Source organism: Ursus americanus, chromosome 27 (genome assembly GCF_024610735.1).
Source record: "Ursus americanus isolate L20-20 chromosome 27, mUrsAme1.1.p, whole genome shotgun sequence".
Classification (NCBI taxonomy): domain Eukaryota; kingdom Metazoa; phylum Chordata; class Mammalia; order Carnivora; family Ursidae; genus Ursus; species Ursus americanus.
Genome location: NC_142153.1, coordinates 11,496,472 through 11,516,344, shown reverse-complemented (window position 1 = coordinate 11,516,344; position 19,873 = coordinate 11,496,472). Strand labels below are relative to the sequence as shown.

The following is a 19,873-nucleotide window of genomic DNA, read 5'->3' as shown; positions in this document are numbered from 1 at the left end:
GGACCAGTGGAGGCAAACAAGCTGTGTTTTATAGGAAGCAAACCAACTTTGGCTTCCGATCCCACAACATGGAGTCCTTTGTGAAAGAAGCACCTTGGCCCCGGGAAGTGGAAAATGCAGGAAAGAAAGTATTTTTGATGGTAGGAAACATCCAAATGTAACTGTAAGAAGGGGATCGACCCATGTCCCCTCTCCAGCTTACATAATACTCAGCCCCCTCACCTACTTCTTCTCTGGGCTGAGAATCCAGGGAAGAATGAAGGTGTTTCCTCATGCTGCTACCAAAAAATAAAAATTAAAATGTAAAGGTTACAGATCAGAGCTGGAAAGGACTTTAAGATAAATTGGCCCGACCCTCTTGTTTTCAAGAATGCAGACTCTGAAGCCCAGAAAAGGACAAGAAAGTGACTCAAGTCAGGTGAGAGAAGCAGCGAGGGGCACTCAGGACCTGACCCAGCTCCCTGCCTCCTGGTCCTCGCCTTTTTGTTTGGGTTCATTGTTGTTATTGGGGTTTATGTTGTCCTTCCTACATTTGCTAATATTTCTCTATTTTCCAGTCTTAACAAGATATTTCAGTGAATTTTCTTTTTTAATCTAGAGATGGGAAAGACAGAAGCTTGTAAGAAGGTTGTGGAGAAAGTCAAGGGGGACAAGGAACACATGGGAGCTTTTTACTCCTTTTCCTCATTTATGCTGGAGCCGTTGTTTGGTGGGGCTACTCCCAGAACGGCTGCCCCTTCACAATCTATCGGCTTAAATCCGTAGCAGCGAAGGCTCCAAATGTGGGCCGCTGACTGTGGTGGTGAGCGGAGATGGCAGGGTGACCACCAGAGCTCAGGGAGCCATTCTGTCAGACACCCTACCAAGGGGGTCTCCCCCAGAGCAGTGGGGTTCCCTGCTTTCCTGTGAAGTGTTCTGCCTCCAAGCCCAGCTGACCCATCAGACCTAACATTTCTCTTCTTGAGACTATGAACTAGCTCTCTGTGGGGAAGGTCAAAAAAACAGTAGCATTATAATCAGAAAGACCTTGGATTTGCCAGTCCCCACCCCACTCGTTTTACACACACACACACACACACACACACACTATACCTAAATTTTATAGTGGTTTCCCTTTATTTCAGAGTTTATCCTCCTTGGTGTAGCCCACAAGGCTCTCCTTTGACCCCGCTCCCCATCCCTACTCCTCTCCTCTCTCTTAACGCCAAACTAGTAGTATTTCCCCCAAGTACACCACCCTGGGTAAAGTCTCTGTGCCTCACCCCTGCCGTGGTCCATACCAGCAACTCCCCCTCCGTCTTCCCCCTAAATCCTGGTGAGTTCTCAGTCATGCCTCAGAATCCTTCCCACCCATCACCCCTACTGACTGGAAGGATTCTCTTCCCCTCCTCCGCTGCCTGAGAAATTTCCACTGCCCCCGAATTCCCAGCCGACATGCCTGTCCTCTGTGAGAACGACCTCATCCAGCTATGGCACTTGCCATGCTCCTCTGTTACAGCTCGGGGGACCACGTCCTCCAAACCAAAGCTGGAAACACGTTTCACGCACACAGATGTTTTTATGGAAAGACAGAGTATTTTCAAGTGGAGCTATCTTTAGAAAACCCAAGACCTAGCATCACCGTAGTGAGAGTATTACTCATGTTCGGTCGAATTATTCCCCCATGTTTACCTTCTCCCCCAGTGAGCTTTCCTCTGATATTGGTCTCAGGATGCCCAGCACCTACCACAAAGCCCAATATGTCTGACTGACAGATGGACGGATGGGCTGGTTTGTACCTTACCGCCATTGCTAGTGGATGCAGAGTAGTACCAGGAGGAGGAGAGAAAGGAAGCAAAAGGACATTCCACCTTCTCCTTCTTTCTCCTTTTACCCCATTCCAGGAGAAAGTGGTCCTTCAGTGGTCGAGTACTCTCTGAAGGCCACAGTACCTGTCCTACATACTTGACAGGATTATGGGGAGAAAGATGCAAGAAAGACCAGTACCATAAAGCCTTGGGCCACATAAAGAGATGCACGTAAATGAAGGCAATCTGTTAGCACGCGACAGCCACCATTTCTTTTTTTTTTTTTTTAAGATTTTATTTATTTGACAGAGGCAGACAGCCAGCGAGAGAGGGAACACAAGCAGGGGGAGTGGGGGAAGAAGAAGCAGGCTCCCAGCGGAGGAGCCCGATGTGGGGCTCGATCCCATAACGCCGGGATCACGCCCTGAGCCGAAGGCAGACGCTTAACCGCAGTGCCACCCAGGCGCCCCGACAGCTGCCATTTCTGAGCCATGGTCCGCATTACCTTAGTATCGAGAATTGAAAGTGTGAGGGGGCTGTGAAGAGAGGGCAAACCCCCAGAGAACCACTGGACCTCTCTGGGCTTAAGGTAACCCCATAAAGCCCAGAGACCTCCCCCAATACCAACATTCCCCATCCCGCCACCTCCAGTTCCCCCATTATAAGTGCGAAATGAAAAGTACTAGAAAAGCCCCTGCTTAGGCTCCTTTTAATTAAACACACACACACACACACACACACAAGAACCACTCCTGGGTTTTGTCTGTTGTACTTTTGTTCTCGGGTCTGTTTGTACTTATTCCGAAATTACATAATTAAAAAAAATAATATTAGGTAAATGCGCCCATCAGCTTGTCAAGCCTGCCTGGGCCAAGCTTCACTTGGGAACCACAGTGACAGCCCCTTTATTTCTCTTACTTGTTTTTAAGCACAAAATATGTCACACCTGGAAGTAATTAGCATAATTTTTACTAATTTATAGCTAATTACACAATTACTTTTCTATGAAAGGTTCTGGAAAGACACTTGAAGTAAGTTTCACCAAATCTAGTGGCAAGAAATTGCTTGAAAACATTTTGTTAGTTTCAACCATTTAGGAGGAGGGAGGGGGGACACCCAATAAAGTAATTCTTTCCTATTTCAGAGTGTTCAAATATGACAGGGATATAATTTCTCCAGTAATGTGCAAAGCAGAATGCCTACATGTCTCTGCTAATGCAACCCAACTAGAGGCTGCTCTAAAAAAAAGGGGGGGCTCCAAAAGAAGCATGGTTAAGAGCACGCAGGACAGAATCTAGAAAGCACTGCTCTGAGACCGTACTTGGTTTCACAAGGGAGACAAAATGTGATGGAGCTCCTCCCCGGAGAAAACTCACCTTGTGGCAGGACATGACCCCTGGCAGGTGCTTTGCTCAGCTCCTGAGAAACTAGGGTTCACGCCTTGGGGAGCCACCTGACTCTCAAAGTGGCGCTCCAGGATGCCGGGACGTGAGAACATTACACTGTCTACACGGTGTAAACACTTTCCAAGCCGCTTCATTCAACGAACATTTTCTTAAGCCCCTACTCTGTGCCCAGTGGTCAATGGGAAGATTTATAAAAAGAACAATTCCTGCTTTCTCTGGTCATGCTAAGAAGTGAAATATGATGCCTCTCCACCAAGAAGAGCTTACTGAACACGGCTTTGGGCAGAGGGAGGAACGGAAAAGCAGCCGCAGAGGCAGCCCTACCCTCAGGAGGCTGACAGTCTAGAGGCCAGAGCCACAGGCGGGAAGCACACGGCCTCGCCTGGCAGTCTGGGTCCGGCCAGCGCCCACGAGGGCAGCATGGGCTGCAGGTGCCCACAGAAATGGAAAGATGAGCCAAGGAAGAGTCAGGCCCACACTGAAGTATCCTGGGCAGGCAGACGGTGAGGGTAGGTAAAGCTCCATATATTCCCTATCATGAAAGAACGTGAGGGAGCCAGGAGTAGCTTTAAAACCTAGAGACAGCCACCAAGGTCCTGCGATGGGACCCTGAGACCGAGTTTTGGCCTGTGCCTGTCCTGGGGCTGCCTTCGTGGTGACAGTCAATAGAAGGGACGGACACAGAGCCATCAGGATCAGGACAGACAGGAGGCGTGGTGTGAGGTCAACAGACTCACCGCGGGGGCAGAAAGGCCTGCTGTCACACGCATTCCCAGGCAGGGGTAATAGCATCCCCAAGGAAGCAAACACTGATTCTCGGGGAGGCGAAGTCTAAGACAATGCCACGGTCTGTGGCCCTCCAAAGAGCCACAGTCCATAAACAGATACACTGTATATCTGTGGTCTTAACACTTCACGTTGGGGGTGACCGGGAAAGACTCTGAAATGTCGGGGCGAGGGGGGAGGCAGCGCCAGCTCAAGCGAGGTTGCAAAACCCAGCCACAGAAGAAACTTCTCCACCAAGGTGTAAGTTCTTACAAAATAGGACCTCACCCTCCAAGGGGCTCTGCTGCCATCCCATCTTCTGAGGGCTAATCGCTCCTTCCAGCACCGTGAGGATCTAAACTTGCACGTGTCCCAGTATGGAAGCTTACTGGCTTACGAGGTGGGCCCGCCCCCTAGGTGGGGAGTTTCCTTTGGCACCTGTGCCTCCTAGCACCCAGCAGCGAGCGGCGGGCAGGCACCCAACGAATGGGAGTAAATCTGAGTTCCGTTGCTCTGTGACCCGAGGTCTTGCTTCAGGGACCCCTGTGATGGTGGGAATGAAGCATTTGAAAGATGTCTGGTTTCTGCCAGGCTCCCCTCAAGGCTACTGAGAGATTTTGGCAAAGGAATATTCTCTGCCTCCCCCCAGGAGAGTAATGTTAATGGCTTACACTTAGCATAGTTCTCTTTCCTTTTTCAAATTATTTTCACAGCTCCTGTCACTTGACCCTTCCGAACACCCTAGGAGGCAGGGAGAGGAAGGCCTTCACGGCTGCTCTTTGCAGGCTCCGTCCTCCAGTCAACAGGTATGCCTGAGCGCCTGCGGCCTCGGCGGTGCGGTGTTCAGCGCAGAAGACAGGTGCACAGGATGGCCAAGGCCCTGCCCTCTTCTCGCTTTCCCTCCCCGGAAAGGACACGAGTAACAAGACAGGCACCATTCCGATCCATGCTAACAGAAAACAAAAAGCAGAGTAAATGACAGAGGTCGTTTAGACCCTGTGCTCCAGGAGCCCTCTCCACAGACCTTCCAAAGGAGCAGGAGCTGGTCATGTGAAGAGGTACAGAGAGATAACAAGACCCAAAGAGGCTCAAAAAGGGGCCCTATCTCCCGCAGCCAGAGGATGGCAGGTCTCCAGGCCCTACCTGCACCAGACCTTCCCTCCCTCTTTTTAAACTGTTCCCGTGGTGAATTCCCTCCCCTCCCATTTCCCCAGAGGAGACCTGAATCACAGGAAAGACAAACGCTCACACACACACACACACACACACACACACACACACACACACACACAATCTGCCACCTCCGCAGGAAGCCCCAGACAGGCAGACAGGCAGACAGGCGGTCCCAACACACAGGCGGAGCGCCCACAGGCCCCAGCCCAGGCCCAGCTCTCCGGCAGAGCCCGCGGGCGCCTCTCTGAGGAGCGCACCGCCCCCCTCCTGTGGCCAAGTGGCCGCCCCGTGAACAGTGTTTATTATCTGTCAGGCATGATGAGACTGTTCGGAGATTTCAAAGTCAGCTGGTGGTTTCATTAGAAGCAATCAAGGAAGCTTTGGACAATTCGTGGGAAGGTTTTGACAGAGAGAATGTGGAGAAGCCTGGTGGCTCTCTCCCTGCACCAAATCAGAGCCCAAACTCCTCTTTCCATCCCTCCCTCCACACCCCCACCCCAGGGCAGAAACTGGAATATTCATTCTTTCCCCTAAACATCAACACCTCTGGTGACTCAGGGGTCAGTCGGTTCCCTCCCTCCGCTCAACAGATGCTTTATTCAGGCTCCAAATCCCTCTGCCTTGGAATTTCTCCTTGACCCTGGAAATGGAACACTTCCTCCAGCAGGCCGGCACCCTTTAACGGACACAGCCAGAGCTACGTGCTTGGTCCTTGCCCTGGGCTGTGAGCTTGACAGCAGCTAGGAATGAATTCAAAAGGTGGCCAAGGTGGGTGTCTGCGCCACCTGGGCCACACCGTGAGAGGAAGAGGCAGACTTACCACGTGCCTTGGAGCCTTCTGGGTCTTTGCACACATTTTCTCTACTCCCCACGACAAACCTACGAGCGAACTGTTAGGAATCCCCATTTGACAAGTAGAGAAACTAACGGAGACTGACAGTTGCTGTCTCTAGGAAGGTCACACGGCCACTTAGTAGCAGAGCTAAGATTCGAACTCTAGTCCGACCGACTGGAAATCTGGTGTCTATGCACAGTGGGGTGGTGGCTTCTGGCTTTTCTTTGCCTCCATACTTCAAGGCACCAGCTGTGGAACTGTGTGGAACTGAACGCTTCCAGCAGGTGCACAAGGGCGAGGTGAAGGTCTCTTAGAGCTACAGCCCAGGACGAGGGCCCAGAGGCGGGCAGGAGCAGCTCACCTGGCAGCAGAAAGACTATTTATGGCCAGAGCTTCTGTCCTGGACAGCTGGTAACCAAGGCTGGGGCCGGAAGCTGCAGCCACCGCACTGCTGGCCAGGATTCACTCAGGAGAGCATCCCCTTCCTTGATTCCAGAGCAGGGACCCTGAGACCGAGACATCGCAGCTGCTAGGATGACTCACCTCGGCCAACCACCTGGTTTGAGAGCTCGGCCTCATGCTGCTGGAAAGGCCCCACTAAGCTGGTGAAGGAGCCTCTCTCCTCCCTGTGACCTTATTAACTTCCCCAGGATGACTTTTCCCACACGCAGGAAAGTTGATTTCTGGGACCGACTGATTTCTTCACATGACACAGTTCATCCCACGGTAATAGGTGCCGTGGATTTGAACTCACGAAACCAGAGTCTGAGGCCTGAACTTGCATGGACTATCATGAACAGACTGCTGCCTCGGGCAAGTCATTGTTCCAGTCTGCACCTCGGGTTCTCCACCTGACCGACGAGAGGCTGGGAGCCCTGGCAGTGTGGGCTCTCCTGCTCTGGAACTCTCTCATGTCAGGCTGCATAGGGCGGTGTCTCCCTCCCGCACAAACACCGCACTGAGCTGTCAGAGCGGGGCAGGTGGCAGAGACGGAAGCAGAGGAAGGGAGAAACAAAGGCCCAGCAAGATGGACAGAGACAGATCGAAGCAGGGCAAGCTCCCCAGCCGGAGAAGGGAGGAACAGTCTGGCGGTGTGGAGAGAGAATTAGAGCCCCTGATGTAAGCAGGCCCTTGCCAGTATTGCTGGAAACAAATAGTGACAGATTGCTAACATGTTACAGTGAGAATTACCGACGTGATGAGACTTTTGCACCATAACCAGCACCTCTTGTTATCCCATTAACAAAACTGATGAGACCAAATTGCTAATCGGAGTAAACGTTCATGTTGGATTATATCGCTCCTGTCCTGCCTGGGGAACGCAACCAAAGGGCAAACCAGAAGGCACGTTGAGAGCTCCCAAGAGCCATTTTACTAACTTCAACAGGAGTGGAGAAAGCCCTGGAATGCACACACACACCCCCTCCATTACATCTAGAAACACCCGCAGATGCCCCCGGCACCTCTATGACCGCCGCTCTGGTGTCTGTTCCCATTGCCAAGCCGGGCTGGGAAGGGCTGTCTGCCATGGCAAAGAACAAGAACCAGTGACCTTTACGAAGTACACAGGGTACACTGGCAGGGCCGGCGCAGGGGGGGGGGGGGCGGGGAGCTGGTGCGTCTGTGTTCGTAGAGTGTTGGATTCCAGCTCACTCCCAACTGCTCCAAGAGCAAACCAACACATCCGCACTCACAATTATTTACATTTCTACCACCCCCATCTGGCCACTGCCCATCTAGCGAGGCCAGAGAGAGCCTCACTTCTTAACTCCATTCGTCACAGAGTTCAAACTGTCACCGAAGCCCTGGGAGGTGTAAGGAACAGGACACATCTGGTTCTTGGAAGGACCTGCCCAGGCATCCGAAGAGGATCTTTCCTCTTTGGGCTGGGGAAGGGTTTCCTGCTCACACTCAAGTCGTCCAGAGACAGCCAGATTCCAAACTCACTTTATACGTGCTCCTCTCTCAGGAAAACCCTCCAGTTACCCAAACCTCTTAACGTCTGAGTTGGTTTTCCTTTTTTTTTTTCCAGCTGGGATAATCACTGACCACGCCAAGCTCCCCACTGCCACCCCAGAGAGCCGGGCCAGCTGCAGGCCTTCCTCCCCGGTAGTCACTCAGAAAAGTAATTGGCCAAAGATTATTCTGAGTAATTTCATGGCAAGGGTTTTTTGTATACCAAACAGGGACTTGTCTTTGTCAAAAAGTCTTTACAAAGTACCCAAGTGCTAGGTGTCAGACAGGACAAGTTTTTTAATCATGTTAAAATGATTTATTTAAACGTCAAGCCATGTCACCTCACTTCCTTTCATTTTTCAAACTGTTTGTGTTTTTTCTGGATGATAAATTTATCTTCAGACAGCCTCAATATGACTAATTAACTTTGAAATATAAGAACCAGATGTGTGAGTTGGAGAGCTTTCTGAACTGATGCCAGACGGGCTGGTGGGTTTTTTTCTTCTTCTTCTTCTTCTTCCTTGCCTTCCCCCCGCCCGCCCCCCACCGCCCCACAACCCCGCATTCTCTCTCCCTGCTGGCTGCCCTGAAATTGCTAAGCAGAGACACATTTAGTAAATGGAATCACAGGACTCCAGCTAGAGTGAGCACCCACGGCTTGTTCTCTGCTTTCTACTGCTTAGCCTCTCAAGACCCCATGCTCTCCCTTTGAAAGTGACCCCAGGACGCCTCCCTGCGACTGGCAGAGCTGTCCTCGGAGGAGGGGCTGGGAAAATTCCCCGGGCCCACCCCTTCCTTAATGATCTATGGGTGTGGAGCAGGGAGCTGCCAGAATGCATTTGCCACATGAAAGTAAGTCACCCTGCACTGTGACACAGAGTGATTTCTTCTAAAGAGTCTTCCCCTGTGAAGTGCTCCTCAGATCTGCCTCCTCCCTGCTCCTTTTTGATGAGCAACCCCATGCACAGCACAGGAGGAATAGCAGGGGTGGAGGCTGGCAAGTAAGTCTCTCAACTCCCTAAGCCACAGTGCTTTTCAGTAATGGCACGTTGGGGGTTGGAAGCCACAGATGTGTGTGTTTGTGTGTGTGTGTGTGTGTCTGTCTGTCTGTCTGTCTGTCTGTCTGCGTCTGTGTGTTTCACTCTCAGGGACAGAATGGGTGAGAGCAAAAATGAAAATTCCTCTTTGCAGGATGTGTGCAGCTAAGGAAAGAGACCGGAGTGGAAGGCATGAGCTGGGTACCTCAGTTTCCCCGTGTAGCTATGACGGCCCGCTCCACCCAGTCTCTCTACCAGAAGTAGGTTAAGGTTATGTGAGATCACAAGGGGGAAAGTGCTCTGAGTACTTGGAAAGACATGCGCACATCCTAAGGGATTATTAGGATAATTACCGCTATTATTATATCATCATGACCAGTATCATTAACATGCCTCTTAATGTCTGAGATTTTTCACCTGGGATAGTCTCACTCACTCGCAAGGCCAGTGGAGTTCCTCACAATGCCAGGCTCCAAACAGTGGGCTTGGTTCTTTTCCTTCTCAGGAAGAATGCCAACAGAACACCTTCTGGGGCCAGAGAGGAAGATGCCCCGCCTGACAGCCCAGACTCCCTGCTGCTGGCAGAAGAGGACTCAGCCACCAACAAACACCAGCACCTGTGCTGTCAGGGGACAGGGGAGTCAAGTGGCTGTCCCTCGGCTTCCCCAGAGAGCAAAGCAGATGAGAGGACTGGGGACAGTCCCAGCTGCTCCCCCCCCCCCCGACCCAGCCATCCTGGAGCTCTTTAAAAAGCTTTGTTTCCCACTCTGGGGGCAGGACCAAGATGCAGCAAGCAGGTTGGACTCCCAAAAATGTAACCAGGTAAGGCAGGTCCCTTCGGATCCTCGTGCTTCTCCTGCCCCGAGCCTGGCCCCGCTTCCTTTCACAGAACACTCCCTTGCTTTCAGCAATGCCACCTAGTCCCCAGGGAGGGGGGAGTGTCACCCCTCAAGGAGGGGTTTGCATCTTAGCAGGAGTTTCTGGGAACTTAGGAAGAAAAGGCCTTCAATCATTCCACACAGAAAGCCATGAAAAGGAGGGGAAGGAACGGATGGGGCGGGAGAGCATGCTTCACACTTCCCAGAGCAAATCGTGCCTGCTCCGGATGCCCAGGAGACATCTCCCAGGCAGACAGATGGACCGGAGTGGGTGGGGGTAGTGGGGAAGGCAACACAGAGGAGGCCAGCCTGGTCGCCCCCCAGCCCTGACCTGAGGCAGCAGGAGGGAAGGCCCTGTTATAGGGCAAGGGCGGTGAGTCTTAGCACGTACCCGTGGAAGCATGCCCCCACCTCCTAGAGCCCTGGCCCCTCCTCTCGGAACACAACACTGCCAAGCCTGCCAGAACTCCTTGGGGAGTGGGAGAGGAAGGTGGCAGGAATACAGAGAACTACAGCTTTGTTTGGTATCTTCCAGCTTCCCAGAACAGACAGACAAACAGATGAGCAAGCAGTGCAACAATCCAGTGAGAGAGACAGAGAGCATGTGTGCGTGCACGCGCGTGCAGACACACACACACACACACACACACCAGTGCAGCAGCACTGGCCCCAACCATCCCCAAGAGGGTACCGTTACAGAGCCCTGAATGCCCCACCCCCCACAACCCCCACCAGGGTACCCCCACCCCCCACCCCCACCTCCACCCGCCCCCCAGTCTGCCTTCGGAGAAAACCGCATCCAGGACCCTGGCTGGGTTCTTTCTATAGCACTGCCCCCCTTTCCCCAGGGGAAAAAATTTTCAGATAATTTTTGGACTATGAATAACATTTCCTGCTATGTCAAACGAAGATAATTATGGAGCTTACCAAATCGCAGGATCCCTGATTAACTGACCCCGGACAGGGAAGTCTGGGAAGTTTGGGAACCCCGCAGACTGGGAAAGTGAGCCCTGAGCTCCTGGGACTGGCGTGGGACCACTGCCTCCCACAGCTCTGCTCTGCCAGAGAAAGACCAGACCTGTTTCCAGGGGTCCGCACCTGAGAGCTTCCCTCTCCCTCGGGCTTCCTTCTCTCCCCAGTGGAACTACAATTCGCGGTGATGAGCCAGAAGGCGCCCCGTACTTTTGGCTAAGGGAGCCCACCCTGGAACGCCCATCCCACTGCAGAGCCCCACCCAAGCAGTTTTTGAAACTAAAAGACCTGGATTGGCTCTCCCCCCACCCGCCCCCCATGCAAGCATCCCCTCCGTGCCTTCTCCCACTAAGTGCACATAACAAGCCAGAAACTTGACGCTGTAACCGACAGGAGCCATCGTTTGGGAGCTGTCAGACGCGATGTCTCAGAGACCCGGGATCCGAGGGCCCTTCCCCCTGTGCAGCCTGAGATATTTAATAAAGTAAAGCCCTCAGGATCAAGAGGCTGCAAGGCCTCCCATTCCTTCCTACGGCTCGCGCTGGAGTTCTTTAAAGCCTGCCTCGCGTCTGTCTCTCTCTCCAGAAAGCCTTTCATGCTGCCTTGCCAGACTGACATTTTGACAAGTTGCCACGAGTGACATCTGATTTGTACAAATTTCAAGACTAATAAATCTACCTGTCAAAGCGGAAACTTTAAAAGGAGCTAAGCCCAGCGGGTATAGTTTAACAGAACTCAAGTTGATGAAACTGTAGGATGGAGAAATTATATCTGTCACAATCCACCCACATTAGTTCTGCAGAAATGTTGGCATGAAACAAATGTCTTTCACGGGCGTTACCGAAAAAAAATTTTTTTAATAAAAAAATTTTTAATTGAAATAGGAGATTAATACCATGAGTAACAAGTAACAGTTCTATTTGTAAACTAACAAATTTTATTTATTTAATTTTTAATTTTGTTGCAGATGTGAGAAGTGTCTCCTCCTACCTCTTAAGCTGTCTCCCTGGGATCTGGACTTTCCATTCAAGCTGGGGCCCATCAATCACGCTGCAGCTCCCCAGCTCGCTGGCTCTTGGGGTGAATGGGGGCTGAGTGCAGAGCGCAGGGCTGAGCGCAGTGTGCAGGGCTGAGGCTGAGGCGGGCCGCGCTGCCCACAGCCCTGCGTCCTGGCCGGGCCTCCTGGCACTCTGCTCCTTCATCTGGGTGGGTGCAGGGTGCTGAATCACTTCCCCCACTGCTCTCCAGCCTTGACCTGGAGCCCGAAGTCTGACCCCCCATTCTGGGCTTTGCTGTGGGATTTTTGTTTTAAGGATGTGACTGTTGGGGAGCGGGGGGGGGGGGGGGAGAAAGTTATGTCTAGCTAACTTTTTATTTTATTTTGTTTTATTTTTATCTTATCTTTCCTTCCTGTTTCTGACAAGTCCACTTTTGCCCTTAATCATCACGTCACAAATGGAGAAGCCAGGATTCACAGATCAGAGCAAGAAACTGGGGGGGCACGGGAAGGCCTTCTCAGGGTTCCCATGCACCTAGAGAAGCCAAGAACGTGAATGCATCTGCAGCAAAACCCCTGGTGTTCTCTGTCCTTCCCTCTCACTCCCACACCCCCAGAGCCCAAGAGGATAGACTGCTCCAGCTCCTAGAAGTGGCCTCCAGTTGCCCTTAGAGGTGAGCTGTTTTCTGTTTGCTGGCAGCTGTAACCTCCAGATAATTGTTACTATTACTGCTGTCTTTTCTCCTGGGAGTTCAAAATGGGATCTCATTTGCCCTCTCACTCATATGGTTAAGAAGCAAGTAGGCGGGACAGAGAGGATCTTTGTTCTCGAGTTCAGCCAGGGGCAGTGGGCTGAGGTCACCCAGCCAGGCAGGATGGAACCCAGCACTTCGGGGCGGGGCCAGCCCCCCCCCCCCCCGCTAGTAGACCACGTGGTCCTTCTCCTTCCTCCCCACATGGGCTGCCTCCTCCCTCCAATTCCAGAGCTTCTGCTTGGTATTTACTTGGCTGGAACAATATCTAGAAGCAAACACCTTCTTTCCCATTTCTTGACCCACTCTAGGAACCCGGCGTGAGACCATGGTGACGACCAGGATAATGGTGTTGCAACTAAGGACTAGGAGACCGGGTCCAGACTGCAGGGTGGGGTGGAGGGGGGGTCAGGTGGCAATTGGGGATGATCCCCAAGACCTAGGGCAGCAACGCCACTCTGTCTGCCCTCAGCTAGGATTGCCCCCACTAGTACCCAGTTCCATCCTCTTCCCTGTCCGTTAGATATTTGTTAGGCCGATCCCTCGTACAAGACACTCTGTTGTGCATCACGGGAGTTACAGAGAAGTGCAAAACATGGTCCTTCTCCCAAAGGCGTTTGCAGTCCATATGGGGTGATGTAACACGATGACGTCACAAAACAGATCCTGATCAGGAACAAAGGGATTTCGAGTTCAAACAGGAAGCACGGTGGCGAGTGTAGGCCTGGGACCGGGCCCTGCCTCCCACTGGGTGTGGGACCGTGGTCAGAACGCGTCCTCTCTAAAGTAAGGGTGACAAGATGCGACGGGGCCCCCTGCATTCTCTGCGGGTTTTTGAGAAGAGGCATTTCGAGATCCTATGTGTGAAAGCTCTTTATAAACAGTGAACAGCTCGGGGCCGGGGCCACCAAGGGGTCAGGTTAGGGTCCAGCGCGAACACAACCGAGGAAGGAGTAAAGGAACAAGCCCATGAAGGAACAGGCTGCGTCTCCGAGGAGGGATGGGATCCGGCCGTGCTCTGCTCCCACTCGGCCTACGGCGCCCACAGCCCCTGAACTCGGCTGGCTCCGGCGCCTGAGCGGGCCTATTAGAAGCAGGCCAGGCCAGCAGACCGCAGCCCGGGGACGTAAGCGCGCAAAAGCAGGTCATGGGGAAACAGCAATGCCACTTTTTCCAGATCATGCTGTGGCAAAGCCATCGATGAGGACAGCCCTTCTGGCAAGTTGGGAGACCCTGGAGCAGCAGCTAGAAAGCCCGTGGTGGGACCACAGGTCCCCGAGCACTCCCTCCCAGTCCTGGCACAGAGCAGGGCCAGGCCCCCCAAACTTAGAAGGCACGAGATGCTGAGATGCTGAGAGCGTGCAGGTGTGTGAGGCCCCACAGGCAGATGCTTGTGTCAGACACGCCAGAGATGCCTCCTGCTCCCGTGACGTTGGGATCCCTTTTCTAACATGAGTGAACCCGACTTCTTTGGTTCATATATTTGCCTTTGATCAGAGAAAATCCTCAGAGGCAGTTATTAGGAAACCAAAGCACAGAGAGGTTTGGTTCTTGTGAACCACACACAGCCAGCCAGCAGCAAATTTAGGAACTGCTGGGTCGAGTTTTCTGCTGAAACAGTTGCTTTCTCTCCTTTCCCTCAGCAAGATGGTCTCTCCAGGGAAAGGTTCGACGATGCCAAATGTGACTAATAAAAAAAAAAAATGTTTAAAGGGTTTTTTCTAGAATAAACACTTCACTTTCTATTTCATTGGATTAGTGTTTGCTAACCTCCAAAGTTTCTCACCTAGCAAATTGGAGACCATTTCCCTTATATAATGAGCTTCCTCATGTTTGGACGAGGCGAGTCAAGTCTCCTGAAAGGCAAGAGGTTCACTGCAGGGCAGAGGTAGCAGCCCCAGGCAGGCCCAGGGGACTGAGGCCCAGTCTGGGAGCCACAGGCCCAAGGGGCTGCCTTTCCCTGCAAGGGGAGGCGGGGTGCTCTGCCCCTGGACACAACAATCCTACAGCCCATTGCCTCCTGTCTGGGGTCCATTACCCCCGCAGCAGGAGGAACTTCACTTTGAGAGAACAAGGCCCATCTCTTCTGCTGCCTCCAGGCAGCATTTGGGGTTTTACAACCACAGAGGAAAGGAAAAGAAGAAAAAGAAAAAGAAAAAGAAAAAGAAAAAGAAAAAAAGAAAAAAATCCTGAACTGTTTTTCAAATGTTCTGGATCTTGGCAAACCCCAAAATGCCTTTTGCCAAATGCTTTTTCCCTTAATTTTCAAACCTCGGGTGTATTTCCAGAACAATCCAATCCATCTGCTTCTGATTCATTTACACTTAACTCATTAAGAGGCTGTTGCGTAAGGAGCGATTTGACGTCCCCAAGATCCCCGGGTGAGGGATTCTTCTTCCCCTTTGAATCAGAGGGAGGCATCCTGCCAGCTGGGCACAGAACACAAACCCAAAAAAATTGAAAGCCTGGCTTGAAACCCCAAGTCCCCAGGATGAGAATTAGGTTCTCTTGTGTCCCACCCATCATTCACTCTGCCCTCTTCTCCCTATCAGATTATCACCATTACTGCTGTTATTGTCATTAAGGATACGACAAATGGCCACATATTATTGTTAAACGCTTGGCACTGTATTCCACTGTGTGCTATTCTTCATTCATACACTCTTGACTCACTGCTGAGACATTAAATAAACCCTCCCAACCAATGGTGAAAAACCAGCAGGGTCAAGGCTGGGCTATCAGCTACAAGACATCCACCTAAGCACCCATCCCAGCACCGTTTACCTTCTGCAAGGGCTGCGAGCTCTACCAGGAAGCCCAAGAGCAGAGACGTGGGCAAAGAGCAGCTTCTAAGGGCAGAGAACAAGGCTGGAGAGGGTGGGGATGGCCTAGAGGGAAGCACAGAGAGAGAGAGGCTGCTGGTTTCCAGCGACATGAATGACTGGCCAAGCTGAGCCATGGGCTACTTTTTTGCAGCACCCGAATCACCCTTCCTTCACTGGGAAAGAGGCTCTTCTCTCCCACCTTCCATTCTTCGTTATCCTGAGTCTCGCTTCCACCTTTATTCAACAAACTAATTTTTTTAAAAATGCATTAAGCGCCTTCTCTATGTTCAGCCCTGCTCTATGCTGGCAACCACAGGGGACAGAAGAGGTGGATAAAGTGGACTTCCCTTGAGAATTTGCAGCCCATCTGGGCGGATTTTTGTCGTTGTTCGTGACAGGAGATCGTTAGCAAGACGGCCCTTGGCCACAGGTGAGCCCGGCTCAGGGAGAGTATAGTAACTGTCCACTGAGGAGAGAGATCTCGTGAGCTGGACCAGTCGGAACATCTGCACAGAGGAGGTGGGTTCCAGATGAACCAGCCAGGGAGCTTAGTGTTTGGCCAGATGGAGAGGAAGAGTAGGTTCCTGGAGGAGGAAATTGGGCTGGAGGCTCACTGATGGCAAAGAACAGAGCGTGATCGTGGAGCAGTAAGAGCAACCACGTTGAGAAACAGAGGCAGATGCGAAAGTAGGATGTAGGTGATTCAGCTAAAGAGTCTGGATTTAATCTCAAAGGCAAGAGTGAGTCACTGGAAGGTTCTGAGCAAGGAAGTAAGATGGAGAGAGCAGTGTTTCGGGGGGAATAATCCAGTGTTAACATACGAGGTAGACTGAGGTGGAGCAAGAGTGTAGGCAGGAGACAGTAGGAGTCTGTTGCAATAATTCAGGCATGCCACGACAGGGCTCTAGAACAGTGTGGTGGCAGTGAGTGAGGACAAGAGAGAACAAATATTATGAAGATAAAATCAATTGGACTTGATGACTCAGTGGCTGGAGGACCCCAAAGAAGGGGGAAGACTAAAGAGAACACAAACGCCCAGGAGTTGATTGAGTGAGGAGTGAACATTTTCCACTCAAGTGGCATCTGTGGCATGTGCTAGACACCATGCTCAGTGCCTCCCAGGAAATACCTCACAATCCTCACCACAGGATGTAAAGCGGTACCATCATTATTCCTGTTGTACTGAGGACGAGCTGGGGCTTGAGGAGGTTTATCGGTTTGCCCAAATTCACACAGAATGGGTGCGGACTCTAGCTTATCCACACTAATCTGCTGTGTCTTCTTCCCTAAACCAAGCCGCCATCCTGCCTTACTCATCTTCTCACTGACCCGCACACACCTCATGCTCACTCTTGTACCTGAATCCCTTCTGAAACGCCTTCTGTACGCCCCTTTACTCACCTAAATCCCGCTCAAGACTCAACTCCTTCCAGAAACTTCTGTCAGCACCTAAGCATCCACAGACCTTCTCTCTTCACCACCTTCTCTAAGATTTGTTGTCAGAACCACAGCCCTGAGCCTCTAATCTCACACCTTTTTCTGTTGACTTAGTCTGTTCCTATGTTCACCTATTTCCTGCTTTGGGGGCTCGGCACTGGAGCTGAGCCTGAACCCTAGCCTTGCTTCTTAACTAGTTATGTAGCCATGGGCAAGTTACTCAACCTCTTTAAGTCTGTTTCCTTAGTAAAAGGGTTACCGTCAGCATCATATGGCAGAATGCCTGGCACGTAAAAGTTACTCAGTGAATGGTATCCGTCAATATGATGACTGCATTTTCATTAATAGTCTCCTGATGGGCAATGTCATGTCCAAAGCTTCGTAGGTAGTGGGTACTCTAATGATATTCTTCCACTTGATTTCTCCATCATTTCAACAGCTCCGTAGAGCCGTCAGTATTCACTCTTACAGTCTTAAAATTATTACATGTATCTCACCACATTTAGAACAAATGGACAGGACGAAGGATCCTGTCATGACATGCTTCCAATGAGACATCTCAAAACCAGGGTCAGGAATTCCAGAAGCAAGCCAGACAACCACAGGGTGGAGGAAGACATGCTAAGCCCCCCTTCTCCTCCTGACGAGGGGCTACACGACTTGGCCCCGCTGATGGTGCAGCTAGTCCCGATGTAATCGGGGCCCGGCCCCAAACACCGCCCTCTGACCCCCGTCACCCTGGCCCAAGGCCGCTCCGTGAGAGGAGGGTCTCTTCCTTCTCAGTCCCACTGTGTCCTCCCTGCTTTCATTCTTGTCACCTAGAAGGCCAGCGGTGGGGCCCCTTCAGCCGTTCAGAGCACCTTCCCAAGCAGATTCCCCAGGTTTTCCTGTCTCCTCCCCCAACAGCTCCCTCAAGCTCTGCTCTCCCCAGCTGCCCCTGAAGATGACAATCCACCGTGCGTGCTAACGCCTGACAGCTTATAAGCACTCAGAGCAAAAGGGGGCACAGCCCTAACCCTCCCCCCAAAAATGACCAATGTGGAAAAGAGGGGAAGAGATGAATCTGAGGGGCCACTGGTACTTCAATGGCAGGCACCTAAAGCCAACATCCTACCCTCGCTTTTCATTCATCCGTTCATTCACTCACGCACACACAGACCCTGACAAATTGCAACAAGGGACTCCTGCTCAGGACAGACACGGGGATGGAGACTGAAGGACTGAAGAGCCCAGGCCGGCAGTGAGGAGCTGCAAGGAGCACATGCAGGACATGCGTGGAGGGTCTGGAAACCTTCCTGCAGCTGGTGCTGTGTTTGTGACCCTCGGGAGCGAGTCCCAGGCTCAGACCGGTGGGCTGTGTAGCCGTTCACTGTCCTCCCCCCGCCCCCCACCCCCGCAGAGACCCCAGGGGGCCTGGATGCTGGGAGAGGGGAAGGTGCCGGAAGAGGAAGACGGGCAAATGGGATGGCACTTAGGACACACTTCCCACGGCTCTCTGGGGAGATGCCACCCAGAGGGATGGGAGGGCGGCCTGGGGCCCTGACTTTCCCTAAATCGGGGGGACGGGCGGGGGGGGGAGAAGCCCTCATGCCCACCCCACAGCTCCCTGGCTTCTCAGAGGGACAGCCAACTTGCTGGCGGATCTGCCCCCATCCCAGTGTTGCCTGCGGTGGGGACAAGAGAACAGTATATTAGTCTCCACGAATTGCCTCTCGATCCTTGGCCCCGGCAGCTTTCTCTCTTTTTCTTTTTAATGGGGATTCAAGGCCAAAAATACACACTCTCTCACATACACACACACACACACACACACACACACACACACACACGCACACACACACACACTCAAAGGGAGGGCGGCAGGAGGAGTCAAACCCCAAAGCGCATCTCAGGCTTTAAACATGCACAGGCTGTGCTTGGGGAAAATGTCACCGCTTGGCTGAGAGCATGGGTGGCACTGGCAGGCAGGGAGAGGCAGAGAAGGAACGGGAACCGAATTTAGGAGTGACTGGAAGGTCGACAAGAAAGAAAAGCCAACACGCAGCATATATACATAGAAACGAGAAGTGCTTCTGAGCACGGCTCTGGCACTTTCGAGGCAGCCACGGTGGCCTCTGGGCAGAAAGAACCAGCCCTCGGTCTCCTCGCCGGATGGGACAAGCTGCAGGCACCTCTCTACTCCCCAGCCCCGGGTTCTGCTGATGCCCATCCCTGGAATGTCGCTCTGCCGCCCCTGCCGCTGCCACCCCCACCCCCTGCCCACGCAGGGCCCATCTGGTCTCCCGGGCTCCATCCAGTCTCCACCTGAGTTCAGACACCTTTGGGTCCAACACTGGTCTCCTGTCCTCTCACCATTCCCCATGCCCTGGAATTTTTGATTAATTGGAGCCAAGTCGGATGTAGCTTTTGGTCTTAGTCTGCCCTTGTAATGCTTTCTACAGGTGCAAGTGCACCCCGTCTCTTCCGCTAGAAGCAGTTCTCCAAGTTCAGGCACGGTGCCATTTGCTTCTCCCGTTTTCCGGCCACTGTGGCCAGCACGTGGTTTAGGGACCACGTGGAAAGACATGGACGCGGAGACTGACTCAGTTTGGTTCTTGTGCTACTGATTGGCCACCAAGCCCTGCAAAACACCTGCACACCCTCCACCTTTCCTCTCGCAAGCAAATGTGCTTTTCCACGTACTTTTTTCTGCCCAAAGCTGTTTTGCAGCTTTTGCTTCTTTTCCCGTCCAGTCATGGTGAAAACTCTTTGCCTGGTGTCTAATCACATCTAGCAGCCCAGTGTTGCCATATTATATCAAAAGATGTCGAAAGCTTTATACTCAAAAAAACCCACAGCACATGGGGGATTAAACCAGGAGAATTTAACTCGCTTAACTGCAATAAAGTCTGGTTAGGGAGATTACAGCTGTTTACCCGAGAAGTAAATATCTCTGAGCTCTGCCTAGGCCGGGAGGAAGGGAGGGCTTGTCTGGTAATTTTATCATCTTGCACGAAGAAAAAGGAGAGGAGAAAAGAGAGAATAAAAGATGAGAGGTGATCATGTCTGAAGTG

At 52.1% G+C, this 19,873-nt stretch overlaps 2 long non-coding RNA genes across 3 annotated transcripts; one reads left to right on the top strand and one right to left on the bottom strand.

The window, feature by feature from the left end:
- Positions 1–2,109: 2,109 nt before the first annotated feature.
- Positions 2,110–11,066, bottom strand: LOC148107624 (uncharacterized). Its single transcript, XR_015721961.1, has 3 exons — positions 10,765–11,066; positions 4,630–4,907; positions 2,110–2,292 (listed from the first exon to the last, which is right to left on the bottom strand). It is a non-coding gene; the product is annotated as an uncharacterized LOC148107624 (long non-coding RNA).
- Positions 8,737–14,266, top strand: LOC123780426 (uncharacterized). Of its 2 annotated transcripts, XR_006776405.2 has the most exons (5): positions 8,737–8,923; positions 9,465–9,781; positions 11,777–11,889; positions 12,234–12,480; positions 12,870–14,266. It is a non-coding gene; the product is annotated as an uncharacterized LOC123780426 (long non-coding RNA). The 2 variants fall into 2 exon arrangements; XR_015721960.1 differs by having other exon boundaries at positions 11,777–12,480.
- The last annotated feature ends 5,607 nt before the right edge of the window (positions 14,267–19,873 follow it).